The sequence below is a fragment of the Python bivittatus genome, unplaced genomic scaffold (assembly GCF_059951505.1).
Source record: "Python bivittatus isolate LINGU-HERP-01145 unplaced genomic scaffold, Pbiv_v1 ctg000840_np1212, whole genome shotgun sequence".
Taxonomy (NCBI): domain Eukaryota; kingdom Metazoa; phylum Chordata; class Lepidosauria; order Squamata; family Pythonidae; genus Python; species Python bivittatus.
The window spans coordinates 2,213,982-2,234,305 of record NW_028277113.1 but is presented as its reverse complement, the minus strand read 5'-3'; positions in this window follow the sequence as shown (position 1 = coordinate 2,234,305).

Sequence of the window (20,324 nt, the reverse complement as noted above, 5' to 3'; positions counted from 1 at the left end):
CACACTTGGGGCCCCAGGCCCAGAACCAGGTCTTTAAGGACTTACAAAAAGCCAGCAGGGTTGGGGCCATCCTGATCTCCAGAGGGAGAATGTTCCATAAGGTGGATGCTACAGCAGAAAAGGCACGTCTTCTAGGCCCCACCAACCAGCATTCCTTAGCCAATGGGACCCAAAGCAGGCCTGCCTGACCTGGTTGGATGGGTAGAAACAACTAAGGAGAGACAGTCCCTCAAGTAACCTGGTCCCAAGCCATGAAGGACTTCAAAGGTGAGAATTAGCACCTTGAATTGCACCCAGAATCACACTGGCAACCAATGCAGCTCACAGAGTAGAGGTGTTACATGCACCGAACAACCAGCGTCATTTACTGCCCTTGCTTTTTGGGTGCCTGCAGCCTTGGTGTCTACCAACCATGGAAAAGCAGACTTCAGACTAGTATAGAGATGGGTACTGAGCAATTGTGACAATTTTGTATGTGAACTGGCCACTTAAATTCAACATCTCTTGGACTCCATGCAGAATATGTTTTAGCTATCTCCCAGATTTTATGCGAAACGCAGCCATCTATTCTCAAATACAAGGCTTGAGAATTTTTTTCCCTATTTTCCTTTTGGTAAAACATAGTGGATGAATGAATCAATAGAACTAAATCATAGGTTAGACCTGAAGATCTGGAGCAATGCTTGTATCTCTCATAAGTAAGCAAATGTAGTTTGTTCTCCTGTTTACTTGACAGTTTAGAGCCTAGCAACTGGAAGAAGTTCTTAATTTAGTTAGAAAACTCTATGGCCCTGATTGCAAAATTAGAAAATATTAACAGTTACTCTGCATGTCTGTTTCAGCTTTATTTTAAAAAATGCCTTCCATTCCACCTAGTTTATCACAACGCTTCCCTTTCATTGAGGGTAAGAGAGTAAAGTGGGGAAAAACGGGCAGATGATTCTTTGGTTCTTTCTGCTTCACTTAATGAAGATGTCTGTTCTTTTATGTTATCAGCCTGCATGGCAAAAACTTGAACTAAAAATCTATTTTTCCCCTGAACAAGGTTCATAAATAAAAAAATATCACCGCAGAATACAAATTCAGTAATGGCACTACAGGAAACCGCAAGCTTTCTATGTAATACTGTCAAGAATCACTGATGCGTAATAACTACATGCTGACACACGAGTAGTTATTCTAATTTTGAGATATATTCTTGCCCTCTTAAATGTACCAATTGCTGACAGACATCCATTCACAAGCTAGTCTGTTTCCAATCATTTTGCAAAGAAAAAAAAATAGCTTTCTTGATTACAAAACTGATAATGATCCAATAATCTCCTGAAGGCAATGACTTTACATATGCCTAGAATTCCTCATCAATTTCAAATTCATTCAAGTCACAAATTAGAATACATGAAAGGTATGCCCCTCACAAGGTTCCCCTTGTGAGGGAAATAATCGGTGAACGTGGAGCTCTAGATTCTGGAAAACAGTCCCCATAGTTTCAAGAGCTACTCATTTTATTTTGACTAATGTTAGTTGGGTAATTATCCTGAGTACCTGTAAGCCATATTATCTACCAAAAAGGTCAGTCAATATAGTGTACAAATTAGACCATGTCATAATATATGAAATTTCATTTGAACCTTAATATAACTGCTAGATGCAATTTTAATAACTACCAGGTATAGAAAGTTTAAGCAAGACAACTAATCAATTAAGAGGATATGTCACCTGCAAAAGTAATGTTTTTACCTGGCAAATGAAGAATGTTAGCATGAATGAATGAATGAATGATTCTAATAGAGAAATAATTTCATAATATGGGTGCCACATTGTTCCTTCTCTAGCTTCTTTTTAGTGGATGGAAGGTAGGGTCTACATCCTGCATCTAAACAAAAGAAAATTTGCATTGGAGGGAATGTTCAGTATGAATTATTCCTTTTGAAACTGAAAACAGAATTGAAAAATGCCTTTCCTCCTCTTTCTGTACTGACACACCACTAGCCAATCACCGAGTATCAAGAGTAATCATTACTGGGACCAAACAGCAAATTTCATATACATTATATATTTATCTGTTTATCACATTGCTAAGATTCTATTTGTAAGGCCCATAACAAGCAAACAATAAAATAAACAGGCTTGCATCTAGTAGGCAGAAACAACAATACAAAAGGATAACAAAGAGAATCACACCATGGTAAATCAGACCAGTACGTTCTATAAGATCAGCTCAATATTGTCCAAATTGACTAGCAATTCTTTCAAAGAAATGTTCTTTTCAGCCCTGCTGGAGATGCCTCGGGATGAAAAACACATTGGGCCTTTTTATATGAACTGAGTTGCAATGGCTCCCAGCCAGACTAGAGAAAGGCCTATTTCCCTCTGATCCCTCCCCCAGTTCCCATTTTCTTTATGCCTCAAAGCAGATATCAAATGTACAGAGACTTTCCAGCCCAGATTTATTTCATGAAAATTCAAATATGCATGGGTCTCATCCACGATGGATCCTACCGCTCCCTCCCCCTCCCCCCTCCAATTTCACAGTGTTGAGAAACTGATGCTATGGTGTCTGTGGGGGGAAGAAAATGGGACAATAGTTCAAAAATAATACTCCTTGAAGATTTCTGTTTCACCTTTTCCACTTTTCCTTTCCAAAGCATTGTATGTGTAAAAGGTAGTCACACAATTGTCAATATAATGGACTATTATCCACTTCAGCTTCAGCAGTGTCTCTTAAATGTGTGGGTGATTTCACCACTGACCAAAACTGAATTACCTCTAAATGGAACTAAAACAGCATTGGACAAAACTATCCAGTTTGTTATTTCTGCTGCTGGGGTGGGGGTGGGGGGGCGGGATCCTGTCTACCAGGCAAAGATCTACGGTATTAATTGTTCTACTGCATATATCGTTTGATACATTTGACATTAATTCCTTGGTAAGGAACGTAAAACACGCATGTGGGACAGATATTTAAACTCCCTGTCTGTTGAAAATTTCTTTGTTTTTCAGACTCGTTTATCTATTTAAAACAGAGGCAGTGTTTTATCTCATTATTCCACAAGACTTACAAGCATGTGTTTTGATGCCCTTGCTGGCCTCTTGCTGCTTTCAAAGATGCTGGAAGCTTTCAAATCCTGTAGTTAGTTTGATTAGAGGACAACCCTTTGTCTGCTATAGATTTCTGGATTTAGAATTTATCTGTGGATCAGGCAATAATGTGCTGGCAATTAGCTAACTTTTGAAAGAATGAAGGTAGTGAATACTAAAAACAACAAGCCTTGTCCTCTTTCCAAACCAGGTTTTATTGTGATCATATACATTTCAATTTTGACAGGAGTACTAGACAGAGAGAGGTGATACCAAGAGCTTGGAAGAAAAATATGTATCTAGTCTTTACTAGAAATGTAGTAAGTTATAAGGTTGGACTAATTCATCAGGGTTTGGTAGAGGATTTCCACAAGGTGAAGGATTTAGTAAAGGATTCCCCACAAGGATGACAAGTAACATGGTTTTTCCAAACCCATACCACAGGTATGTTCTTTTAAAAATATATATTAAATTTAAAAAATTAAAAATTAAATATTAATTTTTAAAATTTTATTAAAAGTTTAAAAAAGAAGATAAAACTAAAAAACTAATACAAAGTAAAGGAAGAAAAGAAAGGAAAAAGGAAAAAGAAAGGAAAGGACAAAGGTGCAAAAAGAAAAGATAGAAAGAAGTAGAAAGAAGAAGCTTCCAACTTCCTTTGCAGCAAATACAATTACAAAATTATCTCTTTCTCTGTGATTACAAAAATAGAAGCTCTCTTTTTTCTATTATCTAATATTTTCTAATCATCAAAACCACAAATCAAAAGTGTATTTTTTTTTTCTGTTTCATGCAAAAGGTCTATAAGCGGTTTCCAGTCAGTAATAAATTTAAATGTTGTCATTTCTCTTATCAAAGATGTCCAAAGTTATGTACCTATCATTGTTGTCTAATATACAGCTCAATTTTGGATCTTCTCCCATAAACCTCCAAACTGTATGTTTTGTACCTTCTTCTCCTTCACTTCCCTGTCCAGGCTTAATGAGAGATACTGCTCGATATAACAATAGGATGGCAATAATAAAACAGACAGATGCTTCCTTATCTCATTTTTTAAAACGTTCCTTAGAACTTTTGCATCCCCAGGACAAGGGCTCTGAAAGATGCAGCTTTCTTTATGTAGGAAATGGCAATTCCACCATCCTCTACTACCCCAATATCCCAAGAAGGACAATCAAAGGGGAGGAAGAAGACTTCAAACAGCCATTTCTGTTATTTTTGTTGCAGTCATCTCCAAAAGCTAAAGCAGGCAAGTGGGAAGGGGATGGTAGCAATGGCAAATTGTTTCTCATTGTCTTGGAGTGCAAAGGTGGAGGGATGGTGCTCAATCCAAAATAAGGCTGATGAGCTGGGCAAATTTATATCCTGTATCCACCACCGCTCCAGTTTCTCTAATTAAGTGAGAACTAGTATAATGGTGAATTTGTTCCTAGCCCAGCCTTATAGTTTGTTTTGAAATGTCCACTGAATGTCACCTAAGATGGCAAAAGAAGCATTGGAAGCTCTGTCTTGGGGTTTTTTGGAAGAAATAATAAGACTAGCAGTCTTTATTAGAACATAGCTAAAATGCACTTATTAGCTGAACTGCGACTAACATTTACCAGTCTCTCACTAGCACTGGATGTGCTATTATCTACTGTCAGCCTCCATTTGCCATGGGCAAATTTCATTTTTTTTTTTTAAAGAAAGGTGCATCCAGACTTTGTCATACTCAGCTCCATTGAAATTAATGGTACTTAGGCTAATCACATCTAACCTAACCTATGATTTCAATTTGAAATTAATTCTATACCAAGCATGTTGCCAAGTGGCAATCCCTCTCCAGTTCTGCTCAATCACGAAAAAGCTAAGCAGGATGATTAGTTCTTGCATAGAAGACCATCAGTAAATCTCAGAGCTCCAGATTTGGCTGTGCGGTTGAAAAAACATTGTGGAAGAGACAACGGCAAATTACTTCCATACTATTGCCATGAAAACAACATGGATATTTCTCTGCAGTCATCAGGAGTTCAGCTCAGTTTGAGGATATTAAGCAAGACTGAAGAAAAATCCAATTCCATAGCTAGAATTGTCACTACAGTAGAGAGAACTCTGATTTTTCTTCTCTATGGTCTGGAAAAATATCAGATACGATTTTAGGAAGGAAGGAAGAAAACTGATAAGACACAGGATATATTTTTTCCATAGGGAGGGAGCAGTTGGCATATTTGAGGCCTCTTCATTCTTTCAGAATCTAGCATATAAAACAGAGTAAGATCTTATAAAAATCAGATATCTACGATATTATGGCTCTTCTGATATTTTTTCATATTTCAAAGATGCCAAAACCTCTAAGAAACTTAAAACAGGTGAGTCTCATGGCCTAGAGAGATATTTGCATGCTCACATCTGAGACATTCTTTCAGAATAGAAAAGCAGAAATATAGCATTCAATAAAAGGGGTAGGAAAGATCAAATACTTAAAACCAAGGGGCAGAGAAGGAAATTAATTTTACTGCAAGAAAATCTCTTATTCCTGGCACATTTTACAATATGTATTTGACAAAAATTGTAACTACTCCAACTATAGCAAAATACTTCTGTTCTAGGGATATAAAAGAAGTCAACCACAGATTAAAACAAAAACAAAACTCCAAAAACCTTGAGATGCTATTGAAGGGTTATGTGTAAACTGAATAACTATTGAATGAAGGATTATATGATTATTAAAAAAAAGGTATATGCATAAAATGTTGAGAAAAGGGGCCTTGTGTAAAATGATAGCCAGAAGGTTGAGAAGGGGGCTTTGTGTAAACTGATACCTGCTGAGGAGAGGTCAGGGGGAAAGGAATACCAGGAATGTTTAGTAGGTGACTGACCAGAAAAGGAGAACCAAACCATATAAGGGCATAAGAAAAAACCTCATCTTCATTATAATGTTAATTAGTTCTGCCCTTTTAAGAATCCTATAAAAGGCTGTGTTTTTGTCTCCAAGGGTGTGCCACCCTGCTCTCTCTTGGTGCATGGTGTGAGCACCCAGACTTTTGCTTGGCCAAATAAAACGCTGTTTAGAGAAGTCCCTGCTTGAAATCTTTTGTTTTGGGCTGATTGATTGATTTCAAGTTTTCTGGGTAGCTGTGAACCTTACACTATAATCTGTCAAAGGTGACAGTCCTGTGCTATGGATGGCAACAATGAGCAAAGTCCCCTGTAGCATGCTGTTTTCAGTCAGGAGAAGCACATCTGAAACTCAGTGAATTTTTTAGAAAATTGAATAAAAATATTTGTGTCTTTGTTGCAAGTTCCCCCTCCCCCCTCAATGTAGAGTAGAGGCAGTTATTCAAGTTGCAAAGTTGAACTCAGCTCATTGTCACTACATTGATATGTCCATGTCATTTCTTTGGCAGTGACAAGGATGTCGTTTGCCATTGCCTTCTTTCAGAATATATTTTTTTAAACTTACTAGTCTAATCTATAGCCATAAGATTGGTGTATTCACATCAGATCTGAAGAGTACACAGCCACTAGTGTCTTGATCAAAAAAAGAAGTATAGTTACATGAAAGTACAATTCCATGGTCTTATACTTCTTGCCAACTGTTGGTGCAATCCTGTCTGAAATGATGATTCTTCTGTGGGTGTGAGAATTTTTTGCACAGGAATGGGCATGCTGTGGCCTCTAAGTCCCCTTTCTTTGGCTGCAGAGGCTCCTCTGAACTTTTAGCAACCTATGCTACTGTAATACATAGCCTCCCCTCATTTCTTGTCTTACCAAATGCATAGGGCATCCATGAACACACAGTTAATAATACGAGCCTGAAATTAGCTCGCATAGAGAAACAGAATTGCAATTTTCTTCTGCTCCTTTCAATAAATAGCTTGATTGGATGAAAATCCAGCAAAATTGCAACAGAAAAGAAGGTTGCAACTAGGTGCATAACCAGGTAATCTCTAATAAACACTCACAGGGATATAAACTGAACCAGCATAGACTAGTAGGAGAACCTTGGGAAGCTAATTAAACTAGACATACAAAAGCTGTTGAAACAGTCATTTGCTCCCCACCCCAGTTGAAATTTTCTGCATTAAACACTGACGACACAGGACTTTTGTACTGAAGGCAACTAAACAGCTTATGGTCTTAGTGTCATCCCCATCACTGCTATTCCAACAATATCATAACAATGATGCAAAGGAAAGAAGACAAGAAACAAGGACCCATTGTTTCTGACCTACATAAGAAAGCATTTTTAGACCCTGAAAAATGTAATAAAAGAAATTCCTAACAATTATCTGTGAGCTTGGCATCTGACCAGTCTTTTTCAGAAGATGCTACTGAGCAGGTATAGAACACGAGAATCCTATTTTCCCATGCTCTGACCCACTAACTAAAAAAACGCAGTCTGTTGACAATAATTTTCTACCCGCAGTGAGGTCAGCATTGTTTGTTGTCCCCAACAAAAGCAAGATTCATTGAGTAGGCTACCATAGTTGTTGATGGACAGCTTGGCTTATCAGGTTTTGCAGGCCTGCTTTAATATTTCTACTTAGATTTGTAGATTTTGTCCTTTTTGAAACAAGAAAAATAGGTATGTTTTAATCCCTGACTCATAGTGGCTTTAGATTCTTACCTGCTGAACGGTTTGATGCTCTTTTTTCTTAATATTGATTAATTTATTGATTATGTGCCATCAAGTCAGAGTTGACTCTTAGTGGTCACATAGATAGATTTCCTCCATGATTATCTGTCCCTAACCTGGTCTCTCAGGTCACCTAGTGGTACTTGCATCGCCACTGGAACTGAGTCCATCCATCTTGCTGTTGGTCATCCTCTTCTTCTCTTTCCTTCTACCTTTCCCAGCATCGGAGTCTTTTCCAGAGAGCTGGGTCTTTGCATAATCTGTCCAAAGTAGGACAATGTAAGCCTGGTCATTTATGCCTTGTGTCATTTGTGCCCTGGTCATTTGTCCTTCCCTTCCCTTCCCTTCCCTTCCCTTCCCTTCCCTTCCCTTCCCTTCCCTTCCCTTCCCTTCCCTTCCCTTCCCTTCCCTTCCCTTCCCTTCCCTTCCCTAAAATCATCAGCACTATAATCACTTTCGCAATGGGACCAATGCAATCTGGTTTCTATATATGTTTCCAAGTAGCTGTTTTTGCATTTATTTCTTTGCAGACATGAGAAGCGACTCTTTGATAGTAGCTCTGGGCAGAGTGAGAAACATATGTGAATTGCTCTCAGGTTCAGCAGTATAGCATTTCAGCTGCAAAAAAGCTGAGCTTGTCACATTTTTTTCCCTCTGAAAACAAATAAATAAATAAAGCACAATGAAGAAAATATGCAAAGCTTTGCATCCCTCAAGGAAGAAATCAGCCTAACAGCATTTCCCCCCTCATCTTTAATCAGGTTGCTTTCTTAACTGTAGGCACTTAGCCATTTTCTTCCAATCCAATAATTCTGTGTCTCAAAAGTGGCATCTAAAATAATTTCATCAGAGAGTGGAAGTCCCATTATAAATGTGTCCATAGAAATTTCTTTGGCGTTATTTTGTAGTAGATGGTGGTTATTAACTATTAAAAAGAATGTGATAACATATATAATCAGATTGAAGGGTGGGGGGGTTGCAACTAGGGAAACGGGCATGTTTTTGTTGTTATTATTTAAGGCTATATGTGCTGTGGGGTGTGTGGCAGTGCTGTTGATGTTCTGAGGAACTGTTCAGTCTATTTTTTGTTTGAAGCTGGGATAAGGAAAATAGATTTGTTAAACCTAGTGAAGCTTAGCACACCACTGAATTTCTACATTTTGCTGCTGAACTTCACTTGCATATTCTGGCAGGCTTTGAAGACTGCAAATAGGGTTGGACCCCTGCAGGTTGCTTCCTCTAAATACATTCAGAGTACTTCTTCCTAGCAGTTCTGTAATTTTCCAGCGGATGTTGCTTAAGGCAACATCCTAGTGAGTTTTGAAGGACTTATTGGTATCATATGGAATGAAATTAGATGAACATGCTTGGGATGCAGTCAGTGAAACAGGTGAGAAGAACAGGAACATACAAAATCCCTATGATGACTTTCACCTTTTCTACCACTTGCTGAGAACCTCTTGAATGGGTCATTCTCATGGAATAACCCTTTGATCGCCTTCTCCCTTATCTATCAGCCTGGCTATTAAGATCTGATGGGGATGCTCTTTTGAAAGAGCCATGTTTGGTAGGAATTTGCACTGAGGCAATCTAGGATGGGAAGTTCTCTGTAGCATCTCAGTAAGAATGGTGTTTCCTCATGGTTAAATGATTTCTACTGACAAGGAGAGGCCTCCACAGGGTGGGAAGCTTTCAGCAAAGTGACAAAAACACTGTCATACACTTGCAACACAACCTCTGCCCATTTGCATGTTTGTGTGATATCAAGATGAATGTACAAATTGTCAGGTTCAGCCTGCACCGCACGCCTAGGAACTTGCCCAGCCGCGCTTTAGTCAATTTCACCGCTCGAGCGCTAGCGCAGAAAGAGGAAATGCGAAACCGCAAGCTAATGAATGGGCCACCTGGCGCCACTTCACTAATCTGGAGCGGATGCGTTGTGTTAACGCCAGAGGCGTTATAGACAAAGGAGAGAGGAGAAAGGAATTGAGGAAGAGATCAGCGCGCGAGGGGATGCTCCCGGCTGTGCGCGCGACAGAAGCCCCAACGAAGGCAACGACCACGCCACAGGCAACAACAATCAAAGAAACAGAGAACTGGGCTGAACCTGCCATTCCAGTAGAAGGGGGGGATTACAGGGGGCAATCTGCAATCTAATTTGTAATATGTAACCTAGCAATGGGGCCCGCGGGGGGATTGAGACAACTATAAAGGAGTAATGTAAATGTACCAAGCCAGTCCTGGCTTTGCTTGTGACTGCTACGTTACGCATGAGTAAACCTCTTTTGTGAACCACAAAAGGGAGTTTCTCTGTCGAAAGGGGCAAACTTACACAAATGAGGCAGAACTTGTGATGTGATGGGTGCCATTGCTTTCATCATTTGCCCCCTTTGATACACACACATACACACACTGTGGATACACTGGTAACAAGCCTTGTAAATTTTATATATGAGCCACAAGCTTTTAACTGGATTATTGATGTTATTCTCACTGGTTTGAAGTTATGATTTTATGTTTTTAAACAGTGTTAATGTTATGTCTATTACTCCTATTTGGGATGAGGATAATGGTGACCAGGTATCATATCTGTAAATAAACAAATAAAATAGGTAATATTGGGAAAAACCGGCAGCTACAGAGGTTGTTATTATCATTATCATTATTTTCACAATGCCCCTTCAGAATGGCTTAATGTTGTTTGTCCTGGTAAATTATGGAGAATAAACATGTAGCTGGCATTAGTCATTGGAAATCCAGAGGAGCTCTGATGAATGTCGAGCCACCATCTCTTCAAAATAATCTAAATTCTCCCCACTTCGTATTTCCCCCAAGGGTCTTTAAAAAAGGGAAAACAAAAAGCAGAAGACACATGTTCACTCTATCTTGATGCTGATTGTTCACATGCATATATTTTAAGTTTCATCCGGGAGAATAGGAAATTCATGGAATTAATAAACAGAAGGAATCATGGTGTGCAATGATAGACATGCTTTTGATAAGCTAGGTTTCCCAATCTGAGTTGAGTGCCGCCTATTAGAAATATTTTCTGTGTGCTCAATCCACATCTTTCCCCTACATTCAACAACTTGTATGTATGGAAAGAATAAATGTTTGGGGAATTATACATAGGTTCATTTTACTCTTTACTCTTAAAAGTAACAGTGCAACTCTGCTGGTTGCAGTATATTTCCTGTAAGCCAGGAAGAGTTAAAACTTTAGATTAAATAGCTGAATTGCTGGGTGTAAAAGAAAAGAACTGGTTTGCTCTTCTAGGAGAGCTGCTGGCTCCAGTTTATAGTTGAGCCAGCCCTAGGTAAGTCAGGTAACGGGGATGGTGGAGAGAAGGGAGGGAAAAGAAGGCAGTTTTGTGAATAGGTAGAGAATTAGCTCAGAAGCATTTAAAGCCCCCAGTTTTGGGGTGTGGCAGTGTAGAAAAGGGACACCAGTTGAATACCAGCAGAACAGAAACCCCCCCCCCTTTTTTTTTTTTTTTTTGCTGGCTGAAAGACTACTTGTAAGCAAGAGGTAAAGCAGAAAAAAACCACAAACCTTGTGCTAAGAATACAGGAACATTGTTAGCAGTTTGCCTTGCTGGGAGAGATAGCCTGGACATTTCAATGGTGAGGAGGTTATCTTGCAGATTTTGTTGGGAGTGAATTGTGATTTGGAAGGCCAAGAGGAGGAGAAGCTGAGAGAATAGGATTGGAGGTAAAGCAGAGGAGGAGACAGGCAAGAAGAGAGGCAGAAGAGAAATATTACAGATGACTCTGTGCAAAAACAGTTACAATGTATGGGAGTGGGGAGAAATGGATTGCTTAAATATGTAGCATATTTTCCAAGTGCTATACTATCCTACTTTGGACACATTATGCAAAGACCCAGCTCTCTGGAAAAGGGTGTGATGTTGGGAAAAGTGGAAGGAAAGGGAAGAAGAGGACAACCACAGCAAGGTGGATGGACTCAGTTACAGTTGCAATGAGGGCACTGTTGGGAGACCTGAAAGGCCAGGTTAGGGATGGATCGTCCTAGAGAAAATCTATCTACGTGGTCACTAGGAGTCAAAAACTACTTGATTCCACATACCTTTAAGGAGACTATTCAGGCTGTTGCATAAGAGAACAAAAATTACTCAGAACAATCTTCCCTGCAGATCCCCAGGAGGTTCCCCTGTTGAGATCAGTAGCTTTGTGTTGTTTAATGTTATCCCCTTACTATTGTTTAATGTTACCACTGTATTTGTGTTACACTGTTCATGCAATAAGCTGTTTCCTAAGGATATAAATATCAAGGGTAAAAAGTTCAGAGTTTGAGATGAGATCTCTCTCCTTTCTTTTGGGATGGTGCAGGAAGAAGGGAAATGGACTCCTAGAGCTATCCTGTTGGTGGAAGGATTGGCAGCAGGCTCGGTGAAAATAAATTCTGGAAGACCCTGATTGGGAGAGTCTTTTGGGGAATTAGCTCTTGAACTCCAGACCAGCTTCTGTGTTACTGTAGGGCAGTGTTGTCCAAACTTGGCCACTTTAAGATGAGTGGACTTCAATTCCCAGAATTCCCCAGCCAGCATGCAGACCAGCCAACTCCCAACTTCCCAACTCCCAACTCTGGGAGTTGAAGTCCACTCATCTTAAAGTGGCCAAGTTTGGACAACACTGCCGTAGGGGGTTCATATGCATTTCAGAGCTATGCAATGGAAATCTCATGTAAAGTCCCGGTTCATGCCTGCTTATATATAATTTGAGTTCTCCTCAACATCCCAATCAGCCATGTTTATGTCCCTTCCCTAGTCGCCACCTCTTCACTTGTCTATGGGTTTCTTCACCCCTTGCTTGCCACCCCTTCTTTCTAGTCCAAGCCTTCATGCCACACCATCTCCTTTGCAGAATTCTGTGAGATCACAAGAATTTACTTAATATCTAGTAAAGCTTCACAGAACATGTTTAGACACAGAAGCGCTGCTGAGGTGATAGCAAATGTCTGGATGTGGTTCAGAGACATCAGTCTAGGACTGTTTCTAAAAAAATTCCATTTTTTTTATTACTTTTCTGTTTTGAAGGCAAAGGGATTTTTTAAAGAAAAGACAGCAGAGAGCACTCAACAATTCAGCAAGATGAAGCCCCACTGTCATAGAATCACTCTGAGTTCCTTCTTTCTTACTTTGCACTGATCAGGCAAGGCGTTTATATAACTAAATTTTCTATCCAACCACTGACCCCAGAGATACCTAGGTAAATACTTGCCTTTCCAAATCTTGTGTTTCTTTGGCTTCTGAGATTCTGCTGCTAGTCCCTGATGTTTCACTCTTTATCAGCAGCCTGTCATTCTGTATTTCACAAACACAGTTTCTCAGAAGCCAGATAATCTGTGTCATGAGCACCCTTATTATGTCTTTTCTCAGTTTTAATCTGCTTGTAGAAGTTCAATGTAGCTAAATGATAGCCTCAGCTTTCATAATTATTTCTACTATATGCCATCAAGCTCCCTTTCATCTAAAGATTCTGGCTCCTAAAATCATAATCATTGACCTGAATGATCCCTGATAATGGCTGCTACTTCCTTTAGCATTTCATTTGTATTTAAACTGCATACTGGAAAATCAAAATATTACTATATCATTTACATTGACGGAGATGCCAAGGTAGATGTCAAATCCAGGATCAGAAGAGCATTAGTGATATTTCAGCAGTTCTGTCCAATCTGGTCCATTCAATTATTAATGTTGAGGCAAAGCTCCAATTTTACAACAGTATTATTTTGCAGCATATGGCACTGAAACATGGACGATGATGCGGTGAGTGGCACAAAGACTAAATGTGTGTCACCAGTGCTGTCTACAAAACAGCCTTGGTGTTACATATCACGATCATATTACCAGTGCTGAAATCCTGCAAAGAAGTGACTCGCGTTGGATACAGGACATTGTGGCTGAATGGAGGATGCTTTTCATAGGGCACATTTTATGTCTTCCAGATCAGCATCGTGCCAAGACTGCAATCCACTGGACACCACCTAGAGGAAAATGGAAGAGAGGCAGACTCCGTAAAGCTTGACAGCGAACATTCCACAAAGATTTCTAAGTTGCTGATGTTCTGTTGGAACAAACAGAAACTATTGTGGCTGATCAAAGCATTGGAAAAAAAAATTGCTACCCGATGTGCTCAATAGAATAAGAGGATCTACTACTACAGTTTTACCTACAGTACTGTAGGTAAAACTCAGACTGAAAGTGATTTGGAGAGCCTATGAAGTTAAAACTTTTCCAGAATGGCTAATCAATGATTAACGATCAAAGACTAAGTCAGAAATTTGTGAAAAGAGTGAGAGTGTGACCTGATGTTGTCAAGGAGGCTACATGGTAGATTTGTTAGGCTTTGAAGAAAAAAGAATGGTATTGTACTGATAACTGGAAAGAGTGTTAAGGGAGTGAATTATGCCTTCCTGTCCTCATATTCTGTATACTCTGAAATACAAGGGGGTGGTGATGGTTAATGATTCTTAACAGCAAGATAAACACATGGAAAATTAAGATGATCCCATGCTAGTGGAAGGAGAGTAGACACCTCCCCTTCTTGCCATTTCAGTATAGATTTTTAGCAGGAACATTCAAGTCTGTTTTGCTGTAGCATTTCCAGCCTTTATTTCCAGACAAAATGGTATCTTTTTTAGGGATACATAATACCAAGGCAAGAGAACTTCTTCATTGCCAGAAAAATGACACCTCATTGTGATGGTTGATGCCATTGCAACAGGATTGCTAATGGGAAGAACATTGATAGCTTAGCAGTGACATTTATCTTGCAATGAATACTTGCAAGCTCTTAAAACACCTGATTCCTATATCTCTTTGAGATATGTTGATGAAGATTCTTAGTTATCCAGGTGGAATTATCTGGAGGTTGAGTCATGGCAACTAGATTTCTTTTCTTTTGGTTTGATGCTTCACTGCTTGTCCAAGCAGCTTGTTCAGTCTAGAAAGTTGGTTAGGAGGGACCCCAAAAATGTCTTCCAGGTGGCTCTTTTGAGAAGACCGCATCTGGAAAACAGGCAATGTAGAATATAGAAGATGTTAAGAAGTGTATTAAAATGCACCCTAACTTACTCCACAGAATTGCTGAGAGACACCATACTTTCTTGGGACCCTGTATTTCCTGCACAGCCTTCTCTGAAGTGTCCATCTGGCAATTGTGGGACATGAGCAGCTGTGTTTATTCCTGAGAACCAGATTTACTGGAATCTTCATACAATACAATGCAATACAAATACTTTAATGACCAAGTATACAATATACACAAGGAATTTGTCTTCGGTGACGAACAGCAAGATCAACGGTGCGTTTGGATAGCAACAAAAAATTAATAAACAGTAACAATAACACTGCCCAATAAAATAACTTTTCCAGAGAAGAAGCCACTGCTCAGTACATATCAAATCATACAGTGTTTAACAGAGCAATGGCACAAGGGAAAAAACTATTCCGATGTCTAGATGTTTTAACATATGGAGCCCTATAGCGCCGTCCCGAAGGAAGAAGTTGGAACAGGTTATATCCAGGATGAGAAGAGTCTGCAGATATCCTCTCTGCCCTCCTTTTGACCCTTACAGTATACAGTATATCTATAGAAGGCAGACGGGTTGCAATTATCCTTTCTGCAGACTTAACTGTTGAAGTCTGAATCTGTCCTGTTTGGTTGCAGAATCAAACCAGACAGTTATAGAGGAGCAGATAACAGACTCAATGATTCCCCTGTAAAACTGTACCAAGAGCTCCTGGGATAATTTAAACTTCCTAAGTTGCCGCAGAAAAAACATCCTTTTTAATGATGGCTGTGATGTTAAACGTCCATTTCAGGTCTTGGGAAAGTATAGAACTTGAAGGACTCTACCACTACCACTACCACTGATACTGGGCTGTTGAGTATGGTAAGGGGAGGAGTATTAGAAGGATTCTTCCTAAAGTCCACAATCATTTCCACAGTTTTAAGTGTGTTCAATTCCAAGTTATTACAACCACACCACAAGACCAGCTGTTGAACCTCCCGTCTATATGCTGACTCTTTTCCATTTCGAATTAGACCAATGACAGTTGTATCATCCGCATATTTCAAGATTTTAACAGAAGAGTCTTTTGAAATGCAGTCATTGGTATAAAGGGAGAAAAGCAACGGGGAAAGCACACATCCCTGAGGGGCACCAGTACTGATTAACCGGGTACCGGATGTAATTTTGCCTAACCTCACGTGTTGTTTCCTACCTGTTAGAAAACTGATTATCCATCTACAGGTATGGTCAGGCACAGTAAGCTGGATCAGTTTGTTATAAAGAATTTCTGGCACAATAGTATTAAATGCTGAGCTGAAGTGCACAAAAAGAACTCGTGCGTAAGACCCCGGAAATTCAAGATGTTGCAGAATACAGTGCAAGGCCATATTAACAGCATCATCCACTGACCTGTTTCCACGATAAGCAAACTGCAGTGGGTCTAACAGGGGATCCGTGATGGCTTTCAAGTGAGCCAACACTAACCTCTCAAAGGTCTTCATGACCACAGATGTCAGTGCAACTGGTCTGTAGTCATTCAGCTCACCAATGGGGGATTTCTTAGGAACTGGGATGATTGCAGAGGTCTTAAAACAAGAAGGGACATAACCCGTCTCCAGCGATTTATTAAAAATATGCGTGAAAACGGGGGCCAGTTGTTCTGCACAAACTTTCAGACACGAGGTGGTCACACCATCTGGACCTGGAGCTTTTCCGATCTTTTGCTTTTGAAACAGACCTCGCACTTCTTTCTCTAGGACCACCAGAGGTAAGGGATCCAGGGGACTGGGGACAGGTGTAGAGAAATTTAATGCTGGTGATGTATCTGAGATACAATTGGCAGCAGCAGATAACGGTTGCTCATTCTCAAACCTGCAATAAAACGTGTTGAGATCGTCTGCCAGTTGATGACTCTCTTCAATCAGGAGTGGTGGGTTGTTGTAGCCGATGATGTTCTTCAGGCTTTTCCACACAGTCGCAGGATCATTTGCTGAAAACTGACTTTTCAGCTTTACTGAGTAGTTTCTCTTTGCCGCCTTAATCTCCCTCGTGAGTACATTTCTAGTCCGATTATACATAATCCTGTCCCCATTCCTATGGGCCTCCTCCTTGTCACGACGCAGCTTGTCATTGCTGTCTGTTTCAATCTTGGCTCTCTTGTTGGTGAACTTCCTTTGTTTGTCCTGCCTGGTCCTGATTCTATCTGACCTCATGGCACTCTTTTACTGAGGGCTTCTCTCAAGGTGAGGTAGAGCCCTGATTTCAATGCCTGGTGGATTGTTTTGGGTGGCTGCAGTTGCCTGTTCCTTATACCAGCTGCAAATTTCATTAAGGGAGCAGAAATGGAAGCAGGCAAGTGATAGAGAACTGAACTGCTCCTTGTGTTTTGTTAGCATCCCATGCAGGACTGTGGTTGTATCAGGATTGTCCTCCAATTACTGTGTCCTTACAATGTGTGTGTGTGTGTGCCTGTATGTGAGGAGGGGTGCTATGGTTTCTGTGTTTTCCTTCATTCTAGACTTTGCCTAGAATTTGCTGACCCATCTCTCCTGGACTCTTTTTCTCAGGGGCAAGGTTTTTGGTTGTTTGCATGTTGCTGTTCTTGGGAAGAATACTAACAAAACAAAATGTGGAAAGATGCTAGGTGAGCTGATAAGATGGACAATGAAGCTACAGAACTGACCTAACAGACAGCAAATATGCACTCGCCATTTCAGTTGTGCTCATGCCAGCTTGATTGTACCCTGGCTTAAGACAATCCTGTCTCAACCAAGAAACTTTGGCAACAGCTATCTTCATTGGACAATTCTCCTGTTGCTGAGCTCTCATACCTTTCTGTTCCAGGAAACCACAAGCCAATTGCTTTCCTTCCCATGGATGGATCTTCCTGGACGTATATACTGTATATGTTTGGGTGTGCATCTGTATGCACCCATATGTACACTTATGCACAACGTTAAATTTAATTTATATACCTATATACAAGACTAAAGTACGCTCAAGTTTAAAATTGTGGTGCCTCTATTTTATATTGTTCAAATTCTCCCTATAGTTAATCTTTTGCCTAGTTTAATGTTGCTTATGGGACAGTTTCCCATTTGAAGACATTTTTATTACCTTTGAGTTTTGTGTCCTGATCTTTCTCTGTTTAACTACAAAACAAAGCATATACCCTGTTTCTGAGTTATAGCCAGTTTGAGGCTCTGGGCTTCATTTTTCTCTCTTCCTCTACAAACCATTATTTCTGGAGTTAATGTTTGCTGGAAAATGGCTTAAATTGCCCCAGTGTGGCTGATCTACCTTTTTGGTTTATTTTCACTTTTTTGGCATTCTGCAGAGTGAGTTAGTATCTGTAATTAAAAGCTCTTAGGCCATTTCCATAACATTAATTTTATGGGCTAATATAAACCCATTGAATGTAACATTGACTGGCATCCTAAGAACAACTTTAAATCTGTCCTGGGGGGTTTAGACTCATGGTTTTGAGAGGTCCTCATTTCAAAATATTTGCCAGGCGGCCTGGAGGTTGCTATTTGAGAGATGCAAACCCAAAGCTTGGAACTAATTGTGCATTCCACATTTATTCATATTTTTAATTATACTTTCATTGTAACTACTTTTGTGATGTCTGAAGCATTCCATCCCTCCAGATGTTTCCTATGAGACCCTTTTTCTTCTGCTGCTACATTTGTTTATTTACATTAACTTATTTTTCATCAATGGAACTGAAATCAACACACATAGATTTCCCAGGTAGTCAAGGCCAGAGTAGGCTCCACGGTACCCACAGACAGCAATGTGCACACAGACCCCTCATTTCATGCCTGTCTAGGTCCTGTCCCTACCTGATTCTATATTATTTTTAATTTAAAAACATAAATGCAAAGCTGATCTGTTGCAAAGCAAAGCATCAGATTCCAGTGTACTCTATGTATATCAATCCCATATAAATTCTTAGAAAGTGATAAAAAATGATGGAATGGTGCATACTCGGGCTTTGTTATGGAAGTGTAGCATACCCATCTGCTCAGGAAAAGAAAGTACAAAGGTAAAGGTATTCTAGGGAGCTAGAGAAAAGTGGTAGGAAGCAATCTGATAAGTGTGCCTCTTGGTAAGTGGATATTTTGTAATTGATACATAATATGTTCTCAACTTTTCAAATGAGGCCTATGATCCCAAACAATTATGTATTCCTAACCTAGGCATTGATCAAACCTAGACTTAGCCCAGTAATACTTCATGACATATAGCAACCTTTCAGATAATCAGAACACAACTCCAATTATTTCCAGCTAACATGAAATGACTATGTAGGATTTGTAGTACAAAATATCTGGAGGTCATGAGACTGGTGAAAACTGATCTAGAAAGTTCTGGATCTCATTATTCAGAGAGGCTGACCTGGCTCTGGATCTTTTGACTTTTGAGAAAAGTAGTAAATCTTCCTACAGCACCTCTACTTTCCAGTGTAGTACTAATAAAAATCTTAAAATTGAATCCAAGGTCTGATCCTTGTTCAAAGGCTCAAGTAGAAATCTACCCAAGAAAAGATAGCAAATTCTGCCTCAGAAGAACACATTGCCCTGGTAATTAGTTTCAGAAGAAATGACAAAGCCCTGCAAACAAGATTTGCAACTCACTGGAACTTCCTTGCCAGAGTTCTGGGTAAATTTAGGAGATGCAAGGAAAAAAAAAAAGCCTTCATAAAAGGATCAGCTTGTCATCTGTCACATTCCCCATAGCATAATAGTACCTGAGGCAACCAGCCCGTTGGCTGGTTGAGTGGCTACCCCACATGGATCAGTTCCGGGCTGGGTATTGTTGACAGAGTAAGGCATCTCCTAGATGTCAGACACTGGCGAAAAGAGGGATTGCTGCCTAGACACTGAGACTTATCTTTGAAGAATGACTCAAAAGAATATACATAACTTCTGCTCATGAATAATCAGGATTTTTCATGGCTTTCATTAAATTACTGTAAAATCCTCCCTAGATACACCAAAATGCCTCCATCCTGCTTTGTTGAACTAATGGGTTGTGCATAGTGAATAAATCATTTTACTGAAAGGCTACAATGTAGCAATAAATCAATAGACAATGCATTTGGAATCTGGCTTAAATTTCCATGCTTTCTTAGTTTAAATCTGACAATGTGAACTTCAGTGAGACTGATGATTTGTGATGAGTTACTGTGGGATTTTCCAGGGAAATATCCTATGTGCTGAAGGCAGCTTGCATCTTCCTGTGCTTGCACAGTTGGATCCCAAAGTGCATAAAATAGAGATTAACATATAGGCAAAAATATATATTTAAAGGGGCGCAAAACCAGACCCTTAATAGCTGAAGGGCATGGACTGCTAATGGAATGGGAAGCTGAAAGAAGCAACACATTTTGAAGAGGACCAGAGCAAAAGGTAACTTTTGCACTTTTATGTTAATTGGCATCAGAGGAAGGCAACCCCTATTTTCTCTGGTCTTATTGGGATTTGTGTGTGTGTGTGTGTGTGTGTGTGTGTATGTATGCATCTCTATCTCTCTCTATCTCTCTACCTCTCTATCTCTCTCTCTATCTCTCTATCTTACAAAT